Here is a 12657-nt window from a genome sequence, read left to right on the forward strand (position 1 = left end):
GAGGCTAACTGGTGTTTTGTAATAATTGTATTTATTTACAAATATACAGGCTGCATGTAGGTGGAGGCAGAGCTTAATGCTGGAACAGATAACCAAAGCCCACTGCCCCCACACCAAAAATCTGGGGAGATGGCCAGCGCTCTAAAGGTGTTTAGAGAGCCTAATCCTGGCGCTCAGTGCATCTTCCTCTGTAATCTGCTTCAGGCATTCCATTATCTATGCAAGTAACATCGTGTGGAAGAGGAAGAGGAAAGATGAGCATGCTCATCCTGCCCCCTCCATCACTGTCTCCATTGCCCTCCATGAGCTGGAGGGCAACTCTCTATAGCTCTCTATACGTGATCTATTTGCATAGGCTCCAGGGTAGAGCATGCTCCCTACAGCAGGCAGTCGCCCTCCAATGTTTGGAGGACAATGGGGATAGTCAGTGATGAAGTGAGTGGGGTTAGCACACTCGTCTTCCTCCTCCACACAGTGTTAATTGGGTGAAGAATGGAACAGCTGAAGTACATGGCTTGTCTCAAACTTTTTCTCTTCATCCAAATACACCATGTATTAGCAGAGGGAGAACTATTCCCCTTTCAGGTATTTCCTAGCCATTCAGAAGGCCATCTATTGAGATCAATTGCCCTAACCAAAAACAAAATACTTGGCAATTGTGCTAGAACTATTAGACTACTACAGCAGCCTCCAACTGTACTAACCCTCTCCCCCTCAATCTTACAATATATATTGATCCAGTTTGCACATTACACTAAGCCAAACCATGTGAGTGAAAGGGTTCCTGGATTGGATTGTGGCCTCTTTGCTCCTGCTTCAGTCCTGTTACTGTTGCACTGCTGTGAGCTAACCCATGCTTTGGCTTAGTGTGTCATTTGAACTCAAGCTTGTGGTTTGTCACTCCAGACAAACCACAGCTGTAACCAAGTTCTTGGCTTACAGTTTATGAAAAAAAAATTAACAATACATATTTCAAAGCTTATAATTTAGGTCCAGTGTATCTTAGGGAGTGCCAGAATCCTTATATCCCAGTTCAGTCACTGAGATCATCTGTAGGAGCATCTTTGGTTGTCTCCCAGCCTTGTGAGGCTCATCAGATGTCAACACAAACCAACAAGTTCAATCAGATGTTGTCAAATCACACAGGAAAAAAGAATGTATAGGCAAAAAAATTAGAAATAACTTTTCAAAAACATAGAGACTATAGAATGTGAAGTGAAAGAGAGGTGAACTTTGTCATATTATCTATTTCTTCTCATTTGAACTCAAAATTAAGGGAATGCCTAGTGATGGCATCAAATGGAAAGATGCTATCAAAACTTGGCTTTGGATTTTAGAAGAAGTGATGTATTCACAGAGAGGAGTGGTTTTTTACATCTGATTAGCTCATTCCCTTCCAAGATGAATTCAGGCACTGGAGATAAACATACACACACAACTTCCAGGAGCAACATTATTAAACCAAGTGTTGTTGATAAGTAATCTTCTCCCTGACTCATCTAAACCCATATGTCATCAGAAACTGAGACACACCTTTTCTAACTCTGTAGTCAGTCAACCTAGTATGTTTGAAGCAAGAACTTCCTTTTCCTGCTGTAGAAATTGCTAACAACACTGAAGCTTCCATAATGCTTACAAAAGTGTGGCTAAAAACATGTATTTCTTCTTGTAAAACAAACCCAGCAAAAGATACCAAGAGATTACACAAACCTGTTCATTGGCACCCGCTCCAGGTCATATTCAGGTCAAATCCTGAGGAGGATGGCTTCCACAGGGGTGATTTGAGGCAGGTGAACTAAATAATGGTGCTTCCAGTCTGTCCCTATTTTGGGGTGGGTCTCAATCACATCCTGGCAAATTCAGGTTGTACAATTATAGTTGATTGCAGGGATCTTTTATTATTTATTTATTTTGTTTATGAATCACTTCCCATGGGGTGTCCCGAAGCGATTTACAATATGATAACATATATAAAACAGTTATATATAAAAAATTGCATATATAACAACAATTTAAAAATATATATAAATATTAAAAAAACAGTTTAAAACAACAACACATACAGAAAGTCAATTCAAATCTAAGACTGATACCAACTGGGAAAAAGATTTTGAAGGCTTGGTGAAAGACAAAAGTTAGTCTTGTGCAACTTCCTGCACTTTTCACAATAAAAAAGCAATAGGAAAATGCAGTGGAAAGTGTGGAATGACGCTTACTTTCACACAGCATCATCTAACCTCCCTGTAGACAAATCAGAGTGAATGCTCAATAAACAGGTCATCTAGAAGCAGCATAACAAGCAATAACCTGCTGAAATGAAGTAGATAAAATGGCTTTCCCGTGGAAGGTAGAATGCACCAAGGTCAGGCATTACTATGCTCTTCAAAGGAAAGTGGCAAGTGATATATTGTTTTCAGGGTCTTTCTCAAATATTAAATTCATAGCATCTTAGTGCTGGGAGGGATCTTGGAGATCACCTATGCACAGTGCAGAAATATTGAAAGTACAGAATCTCTGACAGATGGTTGCTGCTCAGCATCTGCTTAACGGCCTCCAGCAAAGGAGTGCCCACCACCCTCCAGTGGAGTCTGCTACACCATTGTTTAGGTGAAATTGGCTTCCCTGAATTGCCACATGTTGGTTCTAATCCTGCCGCCCTTGCAAGCAACAGCACCAGAAAAAAAATCTGTAGGGGGGGGCACAGGCACCAGAACAAATTTGGGGGGGGCACAGAAGGTGCAAAGTATATTTCTAGGTGGATGAAATATACTAGGTAGGGGGCGAGCTCCTTGTTTGGGGGGGCACATGCCCCCTCTTTGGCACCACTCCTGGCCCTTTGGAGCAACAGCGAATAAGTCTGCTCCATCTGTGTGACAGCCCTTCACATCTCTGAAACAGTTGTAATTATGCCTCCCCTTAATCGTCTCTTCTCCAGGCTAAGCATAGCCATTTATCTCCAGAGTTCCTCATAGAACCTAGTTTTCAGACCCCACCCTCACCATCCTTATAACCGTCCCCTAAATGTATTCATCTTTTCATTGTTTTCCTGACTTTTAGCCCCAAGCATTCATCATGTCATCACCATTGTCCCAGAGGCCAGCAGCTAAAGTTTTGGCCAAAAAATACATTTTTTCACAACTGCACATCAACCTTCCCCACATGATGAAGCAGGGGGAAATCTCTTTTCCCCACTGTCTTTGATGGTCATCTTTGTCTTTCTCTCTCCTCCATAAAACTAACCCTCAACCCCACAAAAGATTGTGTACTGTAAGAATATGGGACTTTGTATATTTTGCTGCTTAGTCCTCTTTAGACCTTTCCTTCTGAAGCTATAGTATCTACAAACATTCATAATGAAGGCAGAGATATTTCTAATTTTATCTTGCCACTCTAGGTGTGCTTGTTCTTTATTCCTAAAATGTATGAGATCTGTGAGATTTGCAAGTTACAAAGTAACACAAATGAGTAAAGGAAATTCAGCTTAACACAAATTGAGGTCACTTCGAGATAAAGCATATACTGAGCAATTGTCCTGATTTATTTTCACACAATTTGCCCCGAGGTTATACGACGTTGCCATCAAGTGGTTGTTATCCTGCACTTTCCATTGTGATTTTCTTTCTGTCACTTTTCTTAGGATAAAAAGTCCATTAAAAAAGTTTTCATTGCACAAGAGTACTATTGCTAATTACTGCAACGTACCCACTTTTGTTGAAGTGTGTTATGCATTCTTCCCTCTCATTCTTGGCATAGCTTGCTCACAGTGTCTGAACGAGCTTTGTGTGTGTGTATGAATCTTTACTTGAAGTAGCACACCTTTCTGGATTTAGTCATACTGAGACTTTAGGCTTGGTAAAACAAGAAAGCTGTTTACTAAGGAAATATATAGTTGCTAGAAAAGTCCTAGTTCGAACTAACTAGCCTGGTCTTTGCCCTCATGCTGTGGAGGAGAGAAAGAGAGAAAAGAAAAAAAAAGAAAAAAAACACATCTTTTCTTCCCCACTAGAGAAATTAAGAAGGAAGTTGGAAAGTGAGGTCAGCAATGCTAACAGTATCAGCTTACAGTTAGAAGTATAAGTCAGAATGGAGTTCCAAGACAGAGACAGCCTAGGAACCTTGGAGGTCCCTTCTCTATCTGTTTTAACCCCATGCAAACCTAACCAACATTCAAGTTACATTTCTAACACCTCCAACATTTATTGCACCTAGGGCATATCTTTACTGGCAAGCTGGCATGTAACCAAATTTATGACAGGAAAGCTCTTGAGTCCATGATGTGAAGTATTCACGCAGTAATAACTGAACAAATCTGCTACTGCTATAGGTGAAATGTTGAGAGATATCACGGATCAGCCAGAGAATATATTTATTAGTCATGCAATTAAGGAGCTGATAGAGGAGCTTCAAGAATATTTGAAAGGGTATGCAAGCTAGGAATTATATATATATATATATATATAAAGGTATATATATATATATATATATATATATTTATTTAATGTACTGTGACCCCCCCCCAAAAAAATCCCCAAACTCAGAGCAGGTAATATTTTAAAACTGATATTCATCAATGATGATGCAGTGGGAGGGATAGCAAAGTGTCCCAGTTCCTCAAAAATTCTTTGCCTTTCACCTCATCCTGACCCTTTCAATCCTACTGCATGATGACATGGTCAGACCCTTTGAGCCGTTGCATCATTATGAGTCTATTTATGACCTCTTAATTCCTTAAATAACAACAGTGCCTGGAGAAGCAGACACTGGCTATCGTTCATTTTGAAAATAATCTCCAAATCATGGCACTGCTCAAGAATGTACTATACAATTTAAATTGCTAATGACTTGGCTCAAATCCATAATACTTTGGCTCTTCCCTCATGAGATGTTGCAAGCTAAGCAGGGTTGACACTCAGCATTATTTGGAGGAGGGAAAACCCTGCCCAAGCTGATTCAGTAGGTGATGCTTCTTTGAGTCAGTGCTTACAAAATCTGCCATATGAGGAACAAGAGGGGGAGATGGGCTGGAAGCAGATGTATTTTTTTCACCGATGATAAATAAAACCAAGACTCAAAAGTACCCATGAATCACTTTGCCTTTAGAAATGTGAACCAGGCTGCTTGCAAGAGAGTTTGTCTGCACCTTTAGCTGAATGACACATCCACCTCCCAATTTCATTTCTAGAACTGTTTTTTTTTTTAATTATATGACAAGCTTGTAGCTATATGAGCACAGAATTTGGAATCTTGTAACCTCAAAGTGGAGAAGTTGGGTTAAAAGCATCTTTCTCACACATGGCTTCAAAACATGTGAGCAGTATGTGATAAAAAATTATGCTGTTCACTGCCCAGAGAGCCGTTGGCTGTGGGCGGTAAAGAAATTGAATAAAATAATAATAATAATAATAAATAATAAATAAAAAGCCTGACAGGAACTTAAGACATTTCCATTGATTGAGGGAAGAGGCATAACTGATGGTAGAGGTATTTGTGCCTATCCCATGCTTGCTATCCTCTGGTCTGTATACCTTCCTGCTCATCAGTCTCCAATCTCTACACTCTCCCCACTTTCCACTCTCCTAGTCCTTTATGGCAAATAATAATAATAATCTGAATCTATTGAAAAACCTGTATTGTCTTGAATTAATATATGCAAAGAAATATAAATATGTGCCTGTGATGCATGCTTTATTCTTATTTGATGTTTGAGTACATGCGTGCCAAAATGATTCATATGCCTCTCAAGCCCCTGCATTTCATTCCTTGTACAAAATTGATGTGCACTCCTTTAATTCCATAATTCAAAAGTATCTTGTCCTCTTTCAGACTATCCTAGTCTGTACCTTACACCTGGAATTCCCTCTCAAAGCACATGCAGCTTTCCACTTTTTCTCTCTCTCATAAATTCTAAACTTTTCTCCCTTCTCACACAGAGCTCACAAGTAAGACTAAAGTCCCATTCGGGCGTTTATTCGTATGCAATTATGAACCAGGGGAGCAGGGCTATGCTTGCTCTATTTGCTTTGCCCTCATTTTGCGTCCCATGCCTGCCCCTCCCTAATGCTATCTCTGCATTTTCCATGATGGCTGCAGGAGGCAGCCTACTGAATGCACATAGGCTGTCCCTGTGACTGAGAACTCTGAATACCCAGGGTTCAGCTCATGTTCAGTAGTAGGCTTCCCTGCTACAGACTAGGGATGGTGGAGAAATTCAATTCAGTTCACATCTAGAGCCAAATTTATCAAATTCGCAGTTTGCAGAACAGTATGAGAACTGAAACAAGCAGAAAAAATAGAGCATGGCACTCATTAATCTAATTTTTCACAGGTCCCATCAGCCAACAAGAATCGAGAACAACTTTAGATGTCTTGCCTCCTAGCCCCACCCCCTTTTGATAATAATTTAATATGAAATTATAGGCCCGCCCTTTTATATCAAATGACAGGCCCCACCATATAATTTAAAATAAATTTATAGGCCCGCCCTTTTGATTTCAAATTAATATCAATTTATAGGCACCGCTCCTTTTATAATATTGATTCATAGGCTCCACCCCACTATTTTTTAAACTCCCCTTGATTTTTTCCATCCCCCACCACCCTGAACCTGTGTATGGTGCTCAGCAAGAGCCTGAGGCTGTGTTCTGAGCTCCCCCTCCCCCTGGATTTCCCTCTCCACACCCTGGAGCAGCCTTTCCCAACCAGTGTGCCTCCAGATGTTGTTGGACCACAACTCCCATCAGCGTCAGCCAGCACTGCCAACGGTCAGGAAAGATGGGACTTGTGGTCCAACAACATCTGCAGGCACACTGGTTGGGAAAGGCTGCCCTGGAGCATGTGTGTGTTGTGTGTTCAATAAGAGCCTGAGATGGTGTCCAGGCTGTTTTGGGCTCCCTCTGGGAGGAGCATATGATTTGAACCACCCATTTCATCCCTTTCCCAGCTTCTGTGTAGTATCTTTATTTTGTGGGATGGCTTCTCAGAAGCCTTCACTGAAAAAAGTATAAACTCTAAGCAGAAACCACATTAAAGCTTGTCTTGTAGACCAAGAGGCTTATCTGCTGCATAAAGCGGTTGTTTCAGAAGCAGAAGGGATAGCAAGAACAGTTAACTAATACCACCTTGCTTAATTTGAGGCAGTTTTTTCCCAAAAGGGAGATGTTAGGGGTTCAAGCTTACTTGGTTATGGTTGTCTATATATAGCTGTCTTAGTTTAAATGCTGTATACCAACATTATGTTCTCATCATAATTTTAGCTTGAGCAGAAATCTAATAAACAGTAGGGTATCCTTAAAAAGGTAACGGTATTTGTGCAGTGCTATGCAGATCTTGTTTATACAATAGAATATAGCTGGAATAGTTTAGAAGTAGCTTAATCAAGATACCTTTTTTGGGAGGGAACCAGTTTGTGTAATTCTACAGCACGCATGCGTATGTACAAGCTGTTTTGAGTTAAGTTGGGTTTTTCCTGTCAGAGACTTCTGTGGAATCCCAGGTACATCCAAATAAAAGCATTAAGCAGAATATATGCAGAAAAGCTGGTAGAAAATATCTCACACAGTGTATTTTTCCTACACTTGGAGTAACACAGAAAAATAACAAGCAGCTTGCAGGGGGGAAATGCAAGCTGGGGGATCAAGTGGGCAGAAACTTTTAAAAACCATTTTAGGTAAGTTATTATTTTATTAAAAAGTTATTATTTTAATAATGTTATTTTATTTTTCAAGTTGTGTTGCTAAGAAATGCACAATATAAAAACAATTTAAAACTGTTAAAAAAGTAATGCCCAGGAACGCATTTATTTCATTAACTGAGGTATTGCTGTGCATAAATTTAAAAACATATTTTTTGTCAGAAATTGGCAGATCCTTCCATCCCTGTTGCAGACATCCTCCAGAACACTCAAACAGCTTGGGGTGGGGTGGGGTGGGGGCAACATGAGGCACAATGGTGGGCGCAGGACAAATATGTGGCTCTGCTCCTCTGGCTCACATAACATTGACAGCATGAACCTGAACATCCAAAGAGGGCTAGAGCTTCCTGCAATTGTCTTTGCTTAGGCTAGGGGTGGGGAACCTGTGGCTCTCCAGAGCTTGCTGGACTACAAAGCCCATCATCCCTAGCCAGGCTGTGCCAGCTGGAGCTGGGGAGAGCTGACATCCAGGAACATCTGGATGGCCACAGGTTCCCCAGTCTGGCTTAGACCTTATTCACACATCATGCATGTTCATCAGGTTATGACTGCAACATTGTGATGTCTTGTGTTGCATGTTTGAAGGTACAAAGATCATAGCTCAGAGGTATAGTATATGCTTAGCATACAAAAGATCCCACGCATGTTCAGGTAGGGCTGGACAGCAACTGGCAGTTGAATGTGTGAATTGATTCCATTCTGTCTGAGGCTGTATAAAACTCTTGTCTGTGATTCATGTGGTTGCACATTTATACATGCAAGTCATCAAGCGATGCACAAATGTCTTGTTCTTATACCCTTTGTCCTTACCTCCTTTCCAACACACCTTTTCCTGGACTTAGATAACATCTTCACAAACATTCTGAAAGTCTTCAGAAGTATCCAAATTGCATGTTTAAAAAACTGCAGTACATGCAACTCTACCAATCATACAATACTGAGGCAGCAGTGTACCTTCTAAAAAAAAAAACACTTCCCTGTTACTTCCATATTGCCTAAGTAACAGCTTGAAGTTCCGATCACACAAGAAAAACAGTCATTCCCTACACCACTTTCTCTAACTCCTGCTGGTGGTGAGGATGTTTGGAACACAGGAAGCTGCTTTATAGTGATGTGTCAGACCATTGGTCCACCTAGTTCAGTATTGTCTACACTGACTGGCAATGCCTTTCTAGAGTTTCAGACAGGAGATATTCCCCATCCTACCTGGAGTTGCTGGGGATTGAACCTGGGACCTTCTGCATGTAAAGCAGATGTTCTTCCGCTGAGCTATTGCAGGAATTGAGCCAAAGATCTGGCGAAAGCAGCCAGAAACCATTTGTAACCATGAAATAAATTGCTATACAGAGTGTGAAGCAATGAAGAATTAGTCCCAATGTTGTTTTAGAGTAAATACCTCACTGTGGTTGCACAAAGTAATATGGGCGGTTGTTTTAATAAAAATACCTTAATGGGCTACTTAGTAACTTTCCTGTAAGTAAAATTCAGAGCCCAATTTGGTATTGTTTGGTGGTGGTTTGGGTTGGATCAGGATGAAGACAAAACAAAAATGTGTAACGAGGCAAAGCAGCAAATAAAGCAGAAGAAACCCAAGCTAATATTAGCAACAAGCTGTCAGAACACCCATTGCTTAGAGCATTTAGCAGTATGGTGGGAGGCTGATATGATGGTGACAGTTACCAGACAAACCTTGTTGCTATAATAAGCTATCTGCTAAGAAGGTGACTCATTGCAAGCATCATCTCCATTACATCTCCTCAGTACACAGGCTGCTGGGTCTGTTTATGGCTTGCCTTGTAGTGCTGGTTCAAGCAGTGTCAATGGTAATGGTACTGCTTATAGGCAGCAAGAAAAGTTGCACCTTGGATGCTTTTGTTTGTAAGGGCACACCAAGAAAATGAATTTGCAGGATGAATCATAGAATCATAGAGTTGGAAGGGGCCTTGTAGGCTATCGAGTCCAACCCCCTGCTCACAGCAGGAAATCCACAGCTAGAGCATCTCCCGCAGATAGCTGTCCAGCCTCTGCTTGAAGACATCCAGCGAAGGGGATCCCACCACCTCCCTAGGCAGTCGGTTCCATTGCCGAACTGCCCTTACTGTCAAGAAGTTCCTTCTAATGTCCAATCTGAATCTACGCTCCTGCAACTTAAAACCATTAGACCTAGTCCTACCCTCTGGGGCAGCAGAGAACAAATCTGTACCCTCCTCTATGTGACAGCCCTTCAAGTACTTAAAGAGTGCAATCATGTCACCCCTCAGCCTTCTCTTCACCAGACTGAACATGCCAAGTTCCTTCAACCTTTCCTCATAAGACTTGTTCTCCATACCGGCTATCATCCTTGTTGCCCTCCTCTGAACCCGCTCCAACTTGTCTATATCTTTCTTACAATGAGGCGCCCAGAACTGAACGCAGTATTCCAGATGAGGCCTGACTAATGCAGAATATAGTGGGACTATTACTTCCCTCGACCTGGAAACTATAGCTCTGTTTATGCAGCCCAAAACCGTGTTTGCCTTTTCTGCCGCAGCATCACACTGCTGGGTCATGTTCAACTTGCGATCCGTGGACACAGTCGATGAACCAGAGTTGGCCAGTTGCAAGCTGGTAAATTGGGATCGGTTTCGGCTTCTCCCTTCTGAGGAAGTGGACAAGGTGCTTTCATCTGTGAAGCCAACCACTTGTCTTACTGATCCTTGCCCTTCGTGGCTCCTTGTGAGCTGCAGAGAGATATTGGGCGAGGGGATCAAAGCGGTGGTAAACGCATCCTTGAAAGAGGGTGTGATGCCATCAGCCTTCAAGGAGGCAATTGTAAAGCCCATCTTAAAGAAGCCCTCCTTGGATCCCCAAGTGTTAGATAACTTCCGCCCAATTTTGAATCTACCATTTCTGGGCAAGGTCATTGAGCGAGTGGTGGCCAACCAGTTGTCAGCACACTTGGATGAAACGGATTATTTGGATCCATACCAATCGGGTTTCAGGACTGGTCACGGAACTGAAACAGCCTTGGTCGCTCTGGTTGATGATTTGAGGAGGGCATTACATAGGGGAGAATCCACCTTTCTTGTCCTCCTCGATCTCTCAGCGGCTTTTGATACTGTCGACCACAGTATCCTTCTGCTTCGCCTGGAGGGATTGGGAATTGGAGGCACTGTATTACAGTGGTTCCATTCCTTTCTCTCCGACAGGTACCAACAGGTAGCGTTGGGGGAGGAGGTATCAGACCCTTGGCCTCTCAATTGTGGTGTGCCACAGGGCTCTATCCTCTCTCCCATGCTATTTAACATCTATATGAAGCCGCTGGGAGCAATCATCAGGAGATTTGGGCTGCAGTGTCATCAATATGCGGATGACACTCAGCTCTATCTTTTGTTTAAATCTTCACCAGAGTTGGCTGTGGAGACCTTGTCCAACTGCCTGGAATCCGTGAGTGGATGGATGGGAAGGAACAAGCTGAAGTTGAACCCTGATAAAACCGAGGTACTACTTGTGGGGGACAAGAGAAGGTTGGGTGACATTGACCTGAAGTTCAATGGGGTGAGTTTACCCCTAAAGGACCAGGTCCGCAGCCTTGGGGTTGTGCTTGATTCCAGGCTGTCCATGGAGGCTCAGATTTCGGCAGTGAGCCGGGCAGCCTGGTACCAACTACACCTCATACGAAGGCTGCAACCCTACCTTCCTGTTCATCAGCTCCCACTGGTGGTACACGCCCTGATCACCTCTCGTTTGGACTACTGTAATGCGCTCTACGTGGGGTTACCCTTGAAAACGGTCCGGAAATTACAACTGATACAAAATGCGGCGGCTCGACTACTTACGAATAGTCGCCGCCGAGATCACATCACACCAGTGTTGTTCGACCTACACTGGCCTCCAGTTGTTTTCCGAGCCCAATTCAAGGTGTTGGTATTGACCTTTAAATCCCTATACGGTTTCGGCCCAGTTTATCTCACGGAGCGCCTTCAACGCCACCAATTATGCCACCCGACAAGATCGGCCACACAGGGCCTTCTCTCAATCCCGCCAACAAAAACAGCCAGATTGGCGGGTACAAGAGAGAGGGCATTCTCAGTGGCGGCCCCCACTCTTTGGAACTCCCTCCCACAAGATCTCCGGCATGCCTCTTCCCTAAATGTATTTCGGAAAGCCTTAAAGATCTGGCTTTTTCAGCAGGCCTTCGGGGTATCCGGGGAGGGTTAATCGATATAATTGTAATGCCTCCCACCCAGTTTTAATATTGTTGTTGTAGATCTATTGTTTTTATTGTATTACTGTATTTTATTAATTGTATTTTAATAATTTTGTAAGTCGCCTAGAGTGGCCATTGGCCAGATAGGCGACGAAGAAATTAAATTTATTATTATTATTATTATTACTACTACAATTCCAAGGTCCTTCTCACACACACTACTGCTAAGCCGGGTATTTCCCATCCTGTACCCATGCATTTTGTTTTTGTGGCCTAAATGCAGAATCCTGCATTTGTCTTTATTGAATGTCATTTTATTAATTTCAGCCCAATTTTCTAATCTATCCAGGTCCCTTTGGATTTTATTCCTGTCTTCCATTGTGTTAGCTATCCCACCCAGTTTCGTATCATCCGCAAACTTCATAAGGCTTCCCTCCACTCCATCATCTAAGTCATTGATAAAAATGTTGAAGAGTATCGGCCCCAGGACAGAACCCTGTGGCACTCCACTCGAGACCTCCTTCCAGTCCGAAGCAGAGCCACCGACGACCACTCTTTGAGTACGGTTTTCCAACCAGTTGTGAATCCACCTGACAGTATTTCCATGTAGTCCGCATTTGACTAGTTTGCTAATCAAAAGGTCACGGGGGACTTTGTCAAACGCCTTGCTGAAATCTAGATAGATGACATCTACAGCATTTCCACCATCTACTAAGCTAGTGACCAGATCAAAAAAAGAGATGAGATTTGTTTGACAGGATTTATTCTTGACAAACCC

Source organism: Rhineura floridana, chromosome 1 (genome assembly GCF_030035675.1).
Source record: "Rhineura floridana isolate rRhiFlo1 chromosome 1, rRhiFlo1.hap2, whole genome shotgun sequence".
NCBI classification, from domain to species: domain Eukaryota; kingdom Metazoa; phylum Chordata; class Lepidosauria; order Squamata; family Rhineuridae; genus Rhineura; species Rhineura floridana.